The sequence below is a fragment of the Vipera berus genome, assembly GCF_964194415.1.
Source record: "Vipera berus genome assembly, chromosome: 1".
Lineage (NCBI taxonomy): Eukaryota > Metazoa > Chordata > Lepidosauria > Squamata > Viperidae > Vipera > Vipera berus.
Window position 1 is genome coordinate 209,226,604 of NC_138202.1, and position 16,208 is coordinate 209,242,811.

The 16,208-nt window shown below is 35.6% G+C and overlaps 1 protein-coding gene across 2 annotated transcripts in view; it reads right to left on the minus strand.

Moving 5' to 3' along the window:
* The window catches only part of KLHL29 (kelch like family member 29), a 440,315-nt gene extending 424,384 nt beyond the window's left edge, over positions 1-15,931 (minus strand). For both annotated transcript variants that reach the window (XR_014024652.1, XM_081314123.1), the window contains exon 1: positions 15,708-15,931. The gene's annotated coding sequence lies outside the window, so the exon portion shown is untranslated. The remainder of the gene's footprint in view (positions 1-15,707) is intronic.
* Between the last annotated feature and the right edge of the window lie 277 nt (positions 15,932-16,208).

A 16,208-nucleotide genomic window follows, 5' to 3' on the forward strand; every position in this document is an offset into this window, starting at 1 on the left:
ACACATTAGATATCACAAGTTTGCTGTTGCAAGAATAAAGCAACAAAACATTGAAGCTTGCATATTACTTATTTCCTTGTTTTATTGGTTTGTTCCCAAAATCACCATTTCTAGTCATATCACATTCTATTTTTATAACCTGATTTGTTAGCTGTGTTTTACACAATCTACAATGTCAACATTCAAATAAATGGAACACTGCAACTTAATTAAGCAACCAATGGATATCTTCTCACCAGATTAAAAGAGGAAAAAAGAAAAAAAACATTGTAGAAGACCGCTACAAATACCCTTACAAGTTTCCAAAACACAATTTGCAGTGAGCAAGTAAATAAATAAAGCTGAAACTTAATGAAATTTAAATATATTGATTTTACAAAGAAGAATAAAATCTTCATTTTTTATATTAGTTCCACATAATGTTCAATAATTCAAGACTATTAGCTATCTGATTTATTTTGAATTGTTATCTGCAAACAATCAAAACTTTAGAATAATATACATATTTTAATACTGGATTTACTTTATTACTGTTTTGTTATTATCCAATTATCTTATTAAAATAATATATAAAATTGGCTAACTTGTATTATATAAAGCCCTCAGCTTCAGGCAGCTTCTATTTTTCTGGATGCTTCTTTCTGTGTGTGGGGGGGGGGGTCATTTTAAACTAGCCTTTTTAATAGCTATTTTTAATTACACATATAAATTGTGGTGCTCAGTATGGAACTATGAATCTTTTTCTCCATATTTTATTCCATATTCACTTATATTGCACAGGGAATTTCATGATATTATCAGAAGAACAAAAACAGCTATTCTTGTAAACTATTAATTATCCAAATTTAACTGTTTCCAAAATTTCAAGATTTCCTTATCTTCCTCTTCCTTGTATAAAAATTAACTTTCATTGCACTTCCAATACAGTTTCTATTTTTTGTTACAGTTTTTAAATCTAGGATAATTTAATTTTTTTGATACATTGAGATGTATACCGCTTCAATAGCTGAAATAATTATATAGTTTACATATTTCAGGGAAACATCTTTAGTTTCCTCACATACCAATAATGCTGACCATAAAATAATTATTCAGGTAATCGTTCTCTCACTGTAACTTTTGTTTCATTTTTGGTCACTGAAAGATAAGATTCAAGATCTCTGACTATCTCTGACTATCTCCCGGTCCGTGGACGAGTACCGGGCTGTGGCATGCCAACAACTGGTCTGCACAAACAAGCAAAGCCCCATCTGTGGGATGCAGGCAGCACACAAAACCATGCCCCCTCTGGTCCATAGAAAAACCTCTCTCCATGGAACTGGTCCCTGGTACCCAAAAGGTTAGGGATCTCTGTGATAAATAAGATTATCTAAGATTATCAAATATACTACGTAACATCTTAAGGATAGCCTATTTATTTTAGTAGATTTCATATGAGAAGGTATTTGGACAAATATAAATAGAAAAACAAAAACACAGAATTAGTAAATTCTTATGTATTCAACCCCAGTAACCTTAGGAGTGTTGTGAAAATTATCTGCAATTACTGGAAAAGGAAAGAAGATGTGAAAATTTGCTAACTATAAAAAAGTGGAGCACAAAATGGGAGTTATCAGAACCTTACACCACTGAGCTGAAGGCCTGCCTACCAGCAGGGATGGGAAAGAAAAAGAACTAAAGCACAACAAAGAAGCCCTCAGAATGTGTGGTTATCCCAAATGGGCATTCATCAAATCCCAAAAAAGACCCAGGAGGAACTCCTCCATAAAAGAAGAGAACAATAAACGAAGCAATGTTTCATTCCATTCGTTGCAAGAATAACTGAAAAGCTCAGGAGCATCTTCAGCCAACATAACATATGTGCACACTTAAACTCAAGAATACACTAAGACAGAACCTTGTTCACCCCAAGGATAAAACACCCGGACACAAACTAAGCAATGTGGTATATGCAGTACAATGCAGTGAGACATTGGCAGACAAAACAACCATTTCATAAACGCATGGCACAACATAGGAGAACAAACCCATCAGGACAAGATTCAGCAATCCTAAGGGCATTCTTTCAAAGACAGCAAAGTCCACATTTTGGACAGAGAGGACCACCGGTTTGAAAGAGGGGTCAAAGAGGCTATCTATGTCAAAACTGAACATCCCTCTCTCAAAAGAGAGGGAGGGATACATCATCTATCTCCAGTCTACAACTCAGTCCTTTTAGCAGTTCCATATATCCATATATCGGGATAATATAATATAATATAATTAATATAATATAATATTATAATATAATATAATATATTATAATATAATATAATATAATATAATATAATATAATATAATAATATAATATAATATAATGATATGATATGATATGATATAATATAATATAATATAATATAATAAAATATAATATAATATAATGTAATATAATATATAATAAATATAATATAATATAATATATAATAAATATAATATAATATAATATAATATAATATAATATAATATAATATAATATAATATATATAATATAATATAATATAATATAATATAATATAATATAATATAATAATATAATATTATAATATAAATATAATATAATATAATATATAATAAATATAATATAATATAATATATAATAAATATAATATAATATAATATATAATAAATATAATATAATATAATATAATATAATATAATATATATAATATAATATAATATAATATAATATAATATAATATAATATAATATTATAATATAAATATAATATAATATAATATAATATAATATAATATAATATAATATAATATAATATAATATAAAAAACAACTGTTTAATAAACTTAGCTTTCGTCAGTTGTCAGAGTGGAATGCCGGCGGTTCAAAAGCCTGCCTATAATATATGCAATGCGAGACAACTAGAAGCAATACGATTAGTGGGGGCAGGTAGACCGGTGGTGTGCTCCATGAGCTCAGCGCAGAAGCAGTTGGTCTTATAGGTGGCTCAGTGGGTTAGGATGCTGAGCTTGTCGATCAGAAGGTTGGCAGTTTGGTGGGTTGAATCCCGGGTGCCGCGTAACAGAGTGAGCGCCTGTTACTCGTCCCAGCTTCTGCCAACCTTGCAGTTCGAAAGCACGTAAAAAATGCAAGTAGAAAAATAGGGACCACTATGGTGGGAAGGTAACAGCGTTCCGTGCGCCTTTGGCATCTAGTCATGCTGGCCACATGACCACGGAGATGTCCTTGGACAAGCGCTGGCTCTTCGGCTTTGAAATGGAGATGAGCATTGGCCCCTAGAGTCGGAAACGACTAGCACGCATGTGCGGGGGAACCTTTACCATATATATATATATATATATATATATATATATATATATATATATATATATATATATATATATATATATATATATATATATATATATATATATATATATATATATATATATATACATACACACACACACGTATATGTGTGTGTATGTGTGTGTGTGTATACACACACACACATGCAGGGAAAAGAGGAGAAGAGAATCAGAAACAGTGCTGAAGGACAAAGTGTAGTTCCCTGTAGGATAAGCAAGCCTGACTTGTGGCTATGCGCACATCTCATCCTTTCTCCTTGCTGTGTAAATATATTCCTATGATATTTACACTGTAGTTTTGAAAATATATAAGGCCAGCAAATGCAGTAAACTGGGATTTAATATCACCTCCTTTGTCCTTTTATCATGTAAAAATAACAGTTAAGTAGAGTTGGTAAGTCAAGGCTATGTTCCCTGGGAGAGTAACCTAGTGAACATTGGATTTTTTTTTTAAACTCTCCACTCCTACAAGGATAGAAAATGATCTGAACTCATAGGGGGAAATCTAATTTCAGAAACCCTCTCTAGATCTCAAAGTGATTTCTTTGGGGGTTTTCTGTCTATATTATTTCCAGAACCCATTGTTAACCGTAAAAAAAATAAGTACTTTGGGTAGATTTAAGGCCACTTCCATAAGTAATTCTTCTGTCACAAACAAACAATATAGAAAACAAAGCACACATATAATTCTTTATAACATTAGCATTTTTATTAGGTATAACAAAGGGATACAGCAAACGTTTTCTTTCTTACTTTACACTGGACAGCAATGTTTTCTTCTACATAAAATATCTAAAAGGATATATGTCAAAGGAGTCTGCAGTTCCAAGACTAACTGTACATACTGCTATCCATTTTGATAAACGTAAGTAACACCTATCATTGTATGTAATTTTACTATGTGTCACTATTTCTGAAAATAGCAAAACCTGTAAATAACTCCATGTAAGAACAACCTTACTGGATCAGCCTAAGGCTTACCGGTAATTTAGGTAGCATTTTGTTTCCTTGAATGGGCATTCAGACACCACTGGGATATACACAAGCACAAAATAAATACATAATCCCTCTGCCACTGCAGCTACTCGGCAACTGGTATTTGGAACCACGCTGCCCATAATCTGAAGATGACAATGAGTCATCAAGAATTTGCCCAACATTCCAATGGAATTTTGGACTGGACAAATGGCCACTCCCTCCATCAACAGGGGAAAAATAATGAAATAAATCAAAACTGAAGGAATTGAAGTGCCCTACATTATCGAAATAATAAAGAGTCTGAATGAAGAAGATCGCTACAAATACCTGGGCATCCTTCAAGCTGACAGCATCAAGATACTGCAGTCAAGAAGAAAGTTGGAAGCAAATACATCATAAAAGTGAAGATGATCTTAATTCAGTGGAGAAAATGTCATATCCTGTATCCTGTTTTTGTATTTATTGCCCTGTACACCGCCCTGAGTCCTTCGGGAGAAGGGCAGTATAAAAATAAAATTAAATAATTAAATAAATAATTAAATAAATAAATAAATAAATAAATAAATAAATAAATAAATGCAATTAACATCGGGCAATTTCAGTCATTAGATACATAGCTGGAATAGTGGACTGGACTCAAGCAAAAATAAAAGCCCTGGATAGGAAGACCAGAACAATAATGACAATGAATCATGTCTTTATCCACGAAGTGATGTTGACAGACCCTACCTACTGGGAAAGCACGTGACTATGTAATGTTGCAACACCACCAAAAAGCTGAAGAAGAAAAAAGGGCATTGGAAGAATATCTGAAGAACAGTGAAGATGATCCACTGAAGCAAGTATACCATGTAGGCTTACTGAATATAGGAGAGACCAAACTGGCCTATAAGAAAGACCATATGAAGAATGGAAAAGAGACAAAGTATTATATGGTCAGTACTTTAAAAAAAAGTAGTAGGCAAAACAGATGACAATTAGACCTGGCAATGGTTAGGAGCAGGAAAACTGTTTTTTAAAAGAGAGGGGATAATTCTGCCTACAAAAGACCAAGACTTAAAAGAACAAATGCATACAAAGCCAGAACTGAGAATACAACAACAAACAGCAAATGCTGTCTCTGGAAAGAAACTGAAGAAGATTGTACAAACTGACTAGAAACAAGAGCATGACAAAGTAGCAACCATGGTGCATTGGAAGATAAATACAATTTACCTACAAGGAAAAGATGGTGGGACCACAAAATAAACAACATAATAGAAAACGAAGAAGTTAAAAGTGCTCTGGGGTTTTAGAATTCAAACATAACACCCCAGATTGAATAACTGTTGATAAGAAAGACAAAAAAGTCTGGCTAGTGGATGTGGCAGAGAAGAAAAATAACTGGAGGAAAAAAAATCACAAAATACAAATACCTGCAAATAGAAGTAGAACGACTATAGCAAAAGAAAGTAAAGATAGGGCCAATAGTGATAGGTATCTTGGGTGCAATCCCAAAACTTGGGACACCATCAGCATTCACAAAATTACCATCGGTCAATTGCAAAAGGTAGCTTTACTTGGCACAGACTCAAGAGGTGGGTAAAACTGCCAAATTCAGTCTAAACATCTGACTGTCAGACCAACCATAACAATAATGAAACAAAAAAGCAGCAAAGCAAAAAACAAACCAACCCTCAACTTAGTAAAATGTATGTGGTTGCTAGGAATCAAACATTACTTGATGGCATATAATCAATCGATTATGATATAACACCCAGAAGTCAAGGAAAAAGTGTGTTTATATACTGCCACCAAAGAGAGTCAAATATTAATTTGAAAGTCTTTCTGTATTTTAAGCAGCTCCACGCAAATTTAGAGTAACAAATGTCTGTGGTGTGTATGTGTGTGTGTGTGTGTGTGTGTGTGTGTGTGTGTGGTAAGGAAATTCAAAGCCCTAAAGTGAAATGTTTAAGTATGAAGAACCTCAATATGGGATTCTAGATATCCACTCTCCTCTGGCATATATTATAGACTCCTCACCCAAATTTTCTGTTCCCCCCCCCCCATACATTTCTTTTCTTTTTTTATTGAAAAGTTTTACAATACATTTTGAATACAGAAAGCCCCCTCCTCCCCCTCCCCTCTCCCCAACCCTCCCCTCCCCCCTCCCCGACTTCCCAGAGCTGCATACAGGGTATAATAATACAAACAAGCATAATCTAAAATAAGCTAACAATAATAAAACATTAAATTCTATCACACTTTAACTCTCCATAGTCAAAATATTAATAAAATAACTACTAACTACTTATACATCATAAAAATCCGCTGCTTATTCAAATGCTAAATGATACTTTTTAGTCCCATATTTATTCTGAATATATTCAATCCATCTTCTCCATTCCACAATGTATCTCTGTTGGGATTGATCTTTCAAATATGCTGAAATCTTTGCCATTTCCGCCAAGTTAGAAACTTTCAAAGTCCACTCTTCTATAGTCGGCAGTTCTTCCTTCTTCCAATATTGTGCTACTAAAAGTCTCGCTGCCGTAATTAAATTCAACATCAACTTTGTATCTATAACAGTAATATCTGTAATAATACCCAATAAAAACAATTGCGGAGAAAACTTTATCCTTTTCTTAAATATCTTTTGCATATTCCACCAAATTTTAATCCAAAAAGCTTTAACCTTTTTACAAGTCCACCATATATGAAAATACGTTGCATCCTCACAGCCACACCTCCAACATTTGGGCTGGCAGTTCGGATACATACTTGCTAATTTTTTAGGGTCTAGATGCCACCTATAAAACATTTTATAAAAATTCTCTCCCAATACATTTCAAGCTCACTCAACCCACAGTTGGCCATTTGAGGGGAAGTACCTGGATATTGGAATTTTTCTGTACCTTTTTTTTAATATAATCTGTATTCAAAGTTTTAACAATAATAAGAACTAATATAAACTGAAAGACAACAGGGAAAAACAGCATGGAAAGAGAAATAAAACAAAAAAATTATTTTCTGTAAGTGCCTTAATATCTGGTTTTATCATCAGGTCTGGGGGGGTCTCAGCGAACTGGTGAGATCTTGAGCTGGCTCCCTCGCTTATCTAATCTCTTCTGTGCCATATATGTTTCTAACTTTTTGATAATGATCTCACTTTCATGTGAGATGGGCAGCTACATAAATTTGATATATAAATAATATATAAATAAAAAGTTAAAAATACAATAAGAAAAAAAGTAGAAGCAGAAGGAAATAGAAAAAAGAGATATAAAGATGCGGCTTCCAATATTCTTCACAGCAGTTAGAATTACAATTATATTTTAACCTCTCTCTCTAATGTACTTCAACAAGCTTTGAGATTCTCACAAACCTGTGGGTATATCTCCCTCTTGTGTACAGATGGGACTGTTTTGATTACATAAAGATTTTATTTTGATTTTTTGGGAGAATTACAATTAAGGGTAGGAGAAAAGGGGGCCACATCTCTGTTGGTTTTACCTGGAGTTCACCATGTGCATTTCTATCCCAGTGTGACAGAGCTGCAAAAAAAAAAGTAGGACAGAGAAAAGCAGCCTAGTCTATTTAGTCAGATACTTAGACTGAGGCAGGAAGATGTTCAACAATGATATTTTCTTCTAAGTGGTTATTTTAAATTTGTGGATTTGAAAAACAAGCGTTATTTCTATTACAATGTTCAAAGCAGCTTTGCTATGATTCTAAGCAGCCTCCCTTCAAAGCCAAGATCTGCTTAGCCTTCCTAATACTCTTCAACCTACTACAGCTCAGAGTCTAAAGCTATCTTTCCCCAGTCCCTAATTAGACAACCATAATGAAATCTGTTTTCCAATTTAGCACTTTAATATATTCCAAAGCACAATGCTCTCGTAATGGATTTTAACACATTCTTACGGCTCAGAGAAAATAATAGATATGGATGACCATGAAACACAACTGAACAAGCTGATGTCTTCTCAGAAGCATTTACAATCAGCCCAGGCTTCAAACCTACTCTCTAGCAGGATAGTTTTAGCATTTATATATCCATTATTGCACAGGTGGAAGTCAGTCCCTATATTTTTATTTTAATAAAATGCATTTTGAAAGCATTTCAAAGCAAATCACAGTATCTTAGGCAATTTTCTTAAGGTACGAAACAGCCAAAATCAATAAGCTATTAAATCATTTTCAGCTGCCCTATTATTATCTAGAAAGCGGATCATATATATTTTAATAACCACTTTCAAACATACACCATATTCAGCTTAATTTCTGTGATACACTGCAATCATGATAGGTATAAATTTTTCCTTATAATTAATGTTATATACTAAAATACAATCTATGTAACAGGAAGTAAACAGAAGAAAAAATAGTCCGAGTTGTAATTCACAAAAATGAAGAATATTTATGCCACATAAAACAATACCATTGAGGCATTGCCGCTTGGGGGCCCCCGAAAGCCCTAATAATAAGCAGGCATATACATAGAATGAAGGCTATTGCTAAGCACATTGATTTGTGCTTTAGATTGTAAGCCGCCCTGAGTCTTCGGAGAAGGGCGGGATATAAATGGAATTAAAATTAAAAATTAAAATTAAAATTAGTGGGTACTGTATTCTACTATATCTGCTGAAAGCTAACTGTTGTCGTAAGATACACAGACCAGATCCCATCAAATATCTCAAAAAAACCAAAAACACAGTGGTAGCATAAGCTAACCAAGGAAACCAAAGGATAACAGCAAAATCATGAAAAAGTTGGAAACCCTGGTAAGCTGTTATTATTTGATCACTTTTCCACCTGTTCTTATTCTAGCCATGTCAAACTGAATATCTGTATTACAAGTCAGTTATGATTCTTATAACTTTTTTGTTTTCCTATGCAAGCTTTTATTAAAGGAAAAAAAAACCTGATGGGTGGTAACATATGAGTTATTTCTTGTTGGATTTTACATTGACTTTCCCACAAAAGAATAATTTGGGGATACTGACGTTTTCACATTGTGTCTCACATTTTTGTGAACCCAACTGATATTAAATGAGATTAAGGGAAAGAGAAATTGGGTAGACTATAAGTGGTTGTGGAAATGGGCTGAAGTACACAGTATCATCAGCATTCATAAAATATTGAGGTATAATACTGCAACAGCAGTGATCTTTATTTTCTACTGAGAAAGGAAGGAGTGAGGGAGGAAAAAAAGAAAGACCAGAGGTTTTTTTGGATTCCATCTGAGGTCTACAGATTATAAAATAAATTGGGAATTTGGACTTTATTTGAAATGCCTGTCCTCTGATGATATATAATCACATAAGAATCAGTTTTATCTGTTCTGATTTGTTAAAAGGTAAATGACTAAATTTAATGTTAACTGGGTTAACTTAACCAAGATAACAAAAGCAGAATATCTATGCATCTGCAGTTATTCGGTCAGTCCTTGAACAAAGAAGAAACACCAGCCAAATTCCAAGATGCACCCCACAGGGAATGCCTGCAATTTTCTGGTGAAGGGCCTTGAAACTTTCTGGACCAGTGCCCCAAAAATAGAATAAACTACCACAATGACTTGGATTGGCTATTTTCCTAAAGACCAACATTCCCCACTTTCAATATTGTTGTGACCAGTAGGATAGATGCTATGGCAACAGCTGGGCTATTTTATAAGACTGCTCACCAAGTTCTATTGTTCCTGAATTGGGGAAATATTCATCACTGAATTACATTCCGTGAGTTCTCCAAATATCTACTGGAAATCCACTAGACAAAATGGATTTAAAGCAGAAAGCTCCCAAAGTTACTGGTCTTCTTTGTCACAGATTTTCATCTAAACTAGCCTATCCATATATAATGATCAAGTGAATAAATAAATAAATCCAGATTGAAGATGCTATCATCGATCAAGCTTGAGGACACAGCTCTGCCTTTCCTATTCTTACCACTTTGGAATGCCTTTTCCAGTCATTCCAAATATATTTGTATTTTTAAGGGCTCTGTTGACCTAAGAAACTCTCAGAAATAGCTTTCACTATGTTGATCTTGCAAAGATGGCAACTTCTGAATCCAGACCAATTGACAAACATATCATTTCTGCATTATATATAAATATGTTGAACTCATAGCAAACGAGATGGAAATTATTCAATCGGAGAATGAGGAAGACTGTTTTACTATAGTTAGAAAACATGGTTCAGAGCCATCCAAGCTGATTCCTTATCATCCTTGGAAAATTCGAAAAACTATTAAGCTTTGACATATTTATATCATTTCCCATATGTGTATATTAAAAGCTTTTTCACCGTAAAAAATCAAATAAAAAGAAACTTTGGAAAGCGGTGGACTGACTGATATAATTGAACTATATTTAACTGACAGACCAATTTGCTGTGCTTTAGTGGTGAATATGCCAGCCTAGAAATCAGGAGACTGTGAGCTCTAGTTCTCCCTTTGACATGAAAGCCGGCTGGGTGACTTTGGGTCAGTCATCCTCTCTCAGCCCGACCCACCTCACAGGGTTGTTGTTATGGAGAAGAAAGGAGTCAGAAATATTAGGTACCGTATGTTTGCCACTTTGAATCATACATTAAAAAAGATGGGATAGAAAAAATCATATTATTGTAAGAACAAATTAGAGTTATAGTTTTAAAAAAATACTTTACGCTAACTCTGTATCATGCTAATTACCAATCTACTCTTCAGTTCTTCCAAAACAGCTACTTACTTTCCAGCATCCTTTGAAACATAAGCGCATAAGCCTCCATTTCTGGAAGGAAAAAGCAGGCTTATTGTGAGTTTCATGCCATGCCTTTTGGGTGTGCAGTGAAACAGCCAATTATTTTTCATCCAATAATCTTAAATTTAAATGTAATGTGCATTTGATGTATAAATCTGATCAATATATGTTAAATTTATAACTCAACATTCTACAACGTCAAGAAGGCCACATTTTAGATAACATGATTTTTCTTGCTTTAGAAAAGATTCCATAATTCTCATTATTGATCTTCTATTGCTGCCTCTGTAGATGACAGTAGAAATGTCCATTGCTCCTTTTATATTCTGCCCCCAACTGGCCTTTGCTATATTATCTCTCTGACTTAATTAACTTCTCTGCCTGGCTTGACTCATCTCCGTCACTGCATAAGGACAGAACAATCCTGCCTAAGCTATGTATTCAGTCAGGGAAACAGACTCTGAAAGCTCAAAGTTTCTAACAGCATCAGCTGGCACTTAGCCTGGACAAATCTATTTTAATAAAATGAAAAATGTAAATTATGTTGCACAGGAGTCTCACTGATGACACCATAATATTGTTTTCCCCCCAAACTATCCTTGGTTTAAATCTATGTTAATAAATAATAATTACTTTTAAACAGAAGTAACGTATTTTATTTTTTTTAAAACAGGAAAGAAAAAACCCTGTTTCCTATAGTGTTAATGTTTCTACACATTTGGCACCAACATTTGCAACTATTGTAAAAAAAAAAATTCACAGTTGTATTTTAATCCCTTCATTTAAAAAAAGTTTTTAAAGAAATATGTAATAAATTATTTCTTTCATGTTCAGATCAAGATATTATAATTCAAACTCAAGAGTATTTTAAATTATCACCCATTTAGTAAGTCATATATATATATAAAGTTGCATTCTATTGCACTGTAAGTAGATCATGACAGCAGGTTATTTCCAATTGTCTTGCTTCCTTTAAGTTGCAGCAGAATCCAACAGGCTGTTCTTCCTCCGTAAAATATTCTCTAAGTACAGAGATTAATTTGATATTTAGATTTTAAAGATCCTTTATGAAACACCAATAAAACCGCAACCAAATTTTGGACATCTTAATAAAAGTGAGAGTTAGTTCATGATAAATTATGTATCTGGAACTATATTTCATTTTAAAATATATGCAATTAGTGTACCTTTTAAAAAGTTTTGTGTACATATATACATTAGCCCGGAAAAGAAAAGAAAAAATGGCCTTAATTTCAAGAATATTTGTTCCTAAAATAGTTAGATACAAAGGGGATAGCGAAATGGAGAGAATACAGTAAATGAGGCTGAAATGAAAATGATCAAACAGATGCAAAAAGCAAGGATATATGCCACTGATCAAGATGCAAAAAATTATGGCTAACGTTAATAATTACCAGGAAACACAATACAAAATTACAGTATTACTGCGCTGTAAGCAGATGTCCACGAATAGATGGCAAAAATGCTCTTGAGTTGTACATAACAGGAACTCTCTTTCCTTATTTCTTCATGTTGCTAAACACACAAAAACAATGTGATTCTTAATTTTTAAAAGGATAAAAAATGGCTCCATGTCTATTTCCTGTATAGCGTATGACTGGAATCACTTTCAGTCTTTTCCATTAAAGTTACTTTTATGTCTGTATTATTTACTTGGAACATGCCTTTGCCTGGATTATACAGGAAACCTTGGAGTAGGGGACAGGACTAGATGACCTTTTTTCCCTTCAATTTTTCTGTACTATACTTGAGGAAGAATCTAGCAACAGGAGAAAGCTCTTTATTCTAGCAAGGTTTTTCCATAAAATCAATTTTGCATGCATTGAACATCTAAAGTTTGGATACCATTCATTAGAAAAACTGTTCAAAGAAACAAAGAATTTGAATTCTACCCTCCTTACCACTACTTGTTCAGGTGAAAACCAAGCTACCATTGCTCTAATTGTAGTCATGACAACCATAAAATATTCTCTTCCGGCAATAATTTCAAATGAACATTTGTTCATGGTTTCTATTGTCAAGAGAAAGCTTAAAAAACTATGAATGTGGCTTTTAAACTGTACTACTCTAGACAGTACTGGAAATTTTACCTCATAAAACTTTCAAATGCAGTGGTTCTTCCAAAGTACATATGTTCAGAATCATCCATGAAGCTATCTTATAGAATGCCCAATTTATCTTGAATTATATCAAATGGTAATGTAGCTGGCAAAACTTCAATTTTTCAAAAAAAAAGTTATAGTAAAATTGCCATATTCTAAATTTATTATGTTGGTTTCAATACTTAACTACTACACCTTTTAAGGATATTCATTCCAAAGAAACACACTGCCTATATTGAGGAGGAATTTTTCACAAAACATTATTCTAACTACTGTACTGATTATTAACTTTCTTTTACAGAAGCCAATATATTAATGCCATACGTCATTGCAAGCTGGGAAAAACTCTCCCAGAGAGAAACAGGATGAGGGGGAGGCTCTTTATCAAAGAATAAAACCTTGCTTCTCATGCAAATATGAGCAGGTAACCCACTGTGCATAACTAAAGTTTCAAACAGTAGAGTATCAATAAAATATGATTATATATCACTTTATAAAGTAAATGCTATTGCTAGTTTAATCCAATCATAATACTGAACTACTGTGATTTATTAAAAGGAATTCAAACACTGCATTTTTTTTAAAAAAAAAATTCATACTACTGAAGGGGACTTAAAACTTCCAGCTCTTTGCTTAATTTGAAGAGACAGCTACGTGATACCTACAATCTTAAAGGCGTACAGCAAGAGCCTGTTTTAGTAAACTCTGAAAAATAAACTCTCTGGCGAACGATAAGTCAAAGAAGGATAGAATAAATTAACTTAAGAACCATTTAATAATAGAATAACAGTTACAGTATTAAATATTTGACAGGTTCACAAGTTCATACCTTAAATATTTCAGTAAGGATTGTTATTTGCATTTGTTTAGATTACAATATATATATATATATATATATATATATATATATATATATATATATATATATATATATATATATATATATATATATATATATATATATATATATATATATATATATATATATATATATATTCAAAGAACAGAAAAACAAGAGGTTATGCTTTCATAATACTCTGGCAGGGTGGGGAAACACAGAGAATAGATAAGAGCCATACCAGACCCTGATTTCTTTAAACAGTAAAATGTTAATAGCTCCCCATAAAGAGAACAAGAACACACAGTCTTAATGCTATTAACAAAGCTCCATAAAAAATGTGTGTGTGAGGGAGAGAGCTGATTCATAGATACAACTTCTGTCAACAGAGACACTGCACCTCTGAGCCTAGACCTATTTACTACTGAGACTCATTCAAATTTGACAGAATTTATTGAAAAACATATCAAAGACTATACACTTTGGGATTCATTTGCAACAGTAAAAAGTGGGTTTCAACTGTTACATATACATACGAATCACCTCAAGCAATTTCTGGACACACCTTCAGCCCGGCACTGTGTACATGCTGGCGGACACCGGATACAACAAAAGACATCTAAGCCACTTTATGGAAGTAGAATAGGATTTGGGGAAGGGGCGCAGGAGGAGGGGATAGGATTAAGACTAGGGGAATAAAGCCAGGTGGCTTAATACCTGGAAGTTAGCAGACCGGTGGTTGTTTTTATTTTTATTTTTTGAGTGCATTTTTTTTAAAAAAAAAGATCAGTGAAAAGTGACCGATGGGCACGAAGAGAGACTTGCCAGAATCAATTCTGAGGTGGGGAGCTTGTCATTTTTTATTCCTTTCAAGACAGCTTTAATTAAAGATAGCCTCTGCCTTGTGGTGATGATGGATGATTTTGCAGTGGTTATGTGGTGTGTTTTCCCACCCACCCCTCTCTCTTTCTCTCTCTCTTTTTTTTAATAAGCCATCTACAAAACAGAGCCTTTTAAAAACACACGTAGGACCGACAAACAAGATGACAGCGCCTGGTGTTATTTACCTCCTCGACGCAGAGGAGAAGTCAACAACCTTTCCATCCTGGCGGGGTGAGACGGCGTGTCTCTCCAAACCCGCACCGGGAGGGAAGTTAAAGGTCTCGTAAGAGAGCATGGCAAAGAAAGGTGCCGGGAAGAGAAGAGGGGAGGGGGGGGGAACTGGCAGCCTCCGGGAAGGGAAAGCTTGATGTCGCCTCCTGAGCAGGTCTCTTCTGCTACCACTACCACCATCCCCCTTTAGACCGAAACCCTACCTCAGAGCACCCCCACGCTATCGCTCCTGGTCTTGCACATCACCCCAAAAAAACACCCAAGCAGGAAGTTTTCCATGCAGGCAGCGAGCGCAGGCGCGAGGGATTTCACGAGCCAGGCGTTCAATCCACTGGAGGCGACTTACTCTTCTTCTTCTTGGCAAAGCCCAGCTCGGCTACCACAAGCAAAAGCCACCCACGGGGCGCGCGAAGAAGTGGTGCCCGCGCCAGACGCCTCTCGGCTAGCCAAACCCCGGCCAGCCTCCCCGCGCTCCTCGGGCTCTTCTTCCTTCTTCCGCGGGGCCGCCAGAAACCCTCCCCGAGCCCCCGCTCTTCCCCGACACCTTTCGCGGCTCCCCCTTTCCGTCCTTACCTTTTTCACCACAGGGCGGTGAGCACCGGCGCGGGAGGGAGGGGACGACACAGGCGCGCAAGTGTGCGTGTCCTTGTCGGGCGAAAAGCGGCTTCCTCCCCCCCACCTTCTTCAGGCTGGCGGAGAAGGAGGATGCACAGAAACAGCAGGGGGAGGAGGAGGAGGAGGAGGCGAAGGAGGCGGCGGCTTAGGCATTGCAGCCTCTCTTTCCACCACCAACCACCCCCCCCTCCGCCGCCGCCGCCGCCGCCGCCAAACCCCACACAGCTGGGGCTGCTTTCTCTCAACTCCGCGGCGCGACGAGGAAGAGGCCGAGGCGGCGTCGGTGCTGCAAGGCGCGGAGCGAGAGGAGCCGCCGCCGTCGCCGCGGGGCCACTTGGGGAGACGGAGGCAGCTGGCGCAGAGTCGATGGCATGCTGCTCCCTTCTGGCTCCGTCCTATTCACACACACTGGCCGCTTTAGCTGGGGAAGGGAGGCGGTCTCGGCGCCCGGACGAGGGG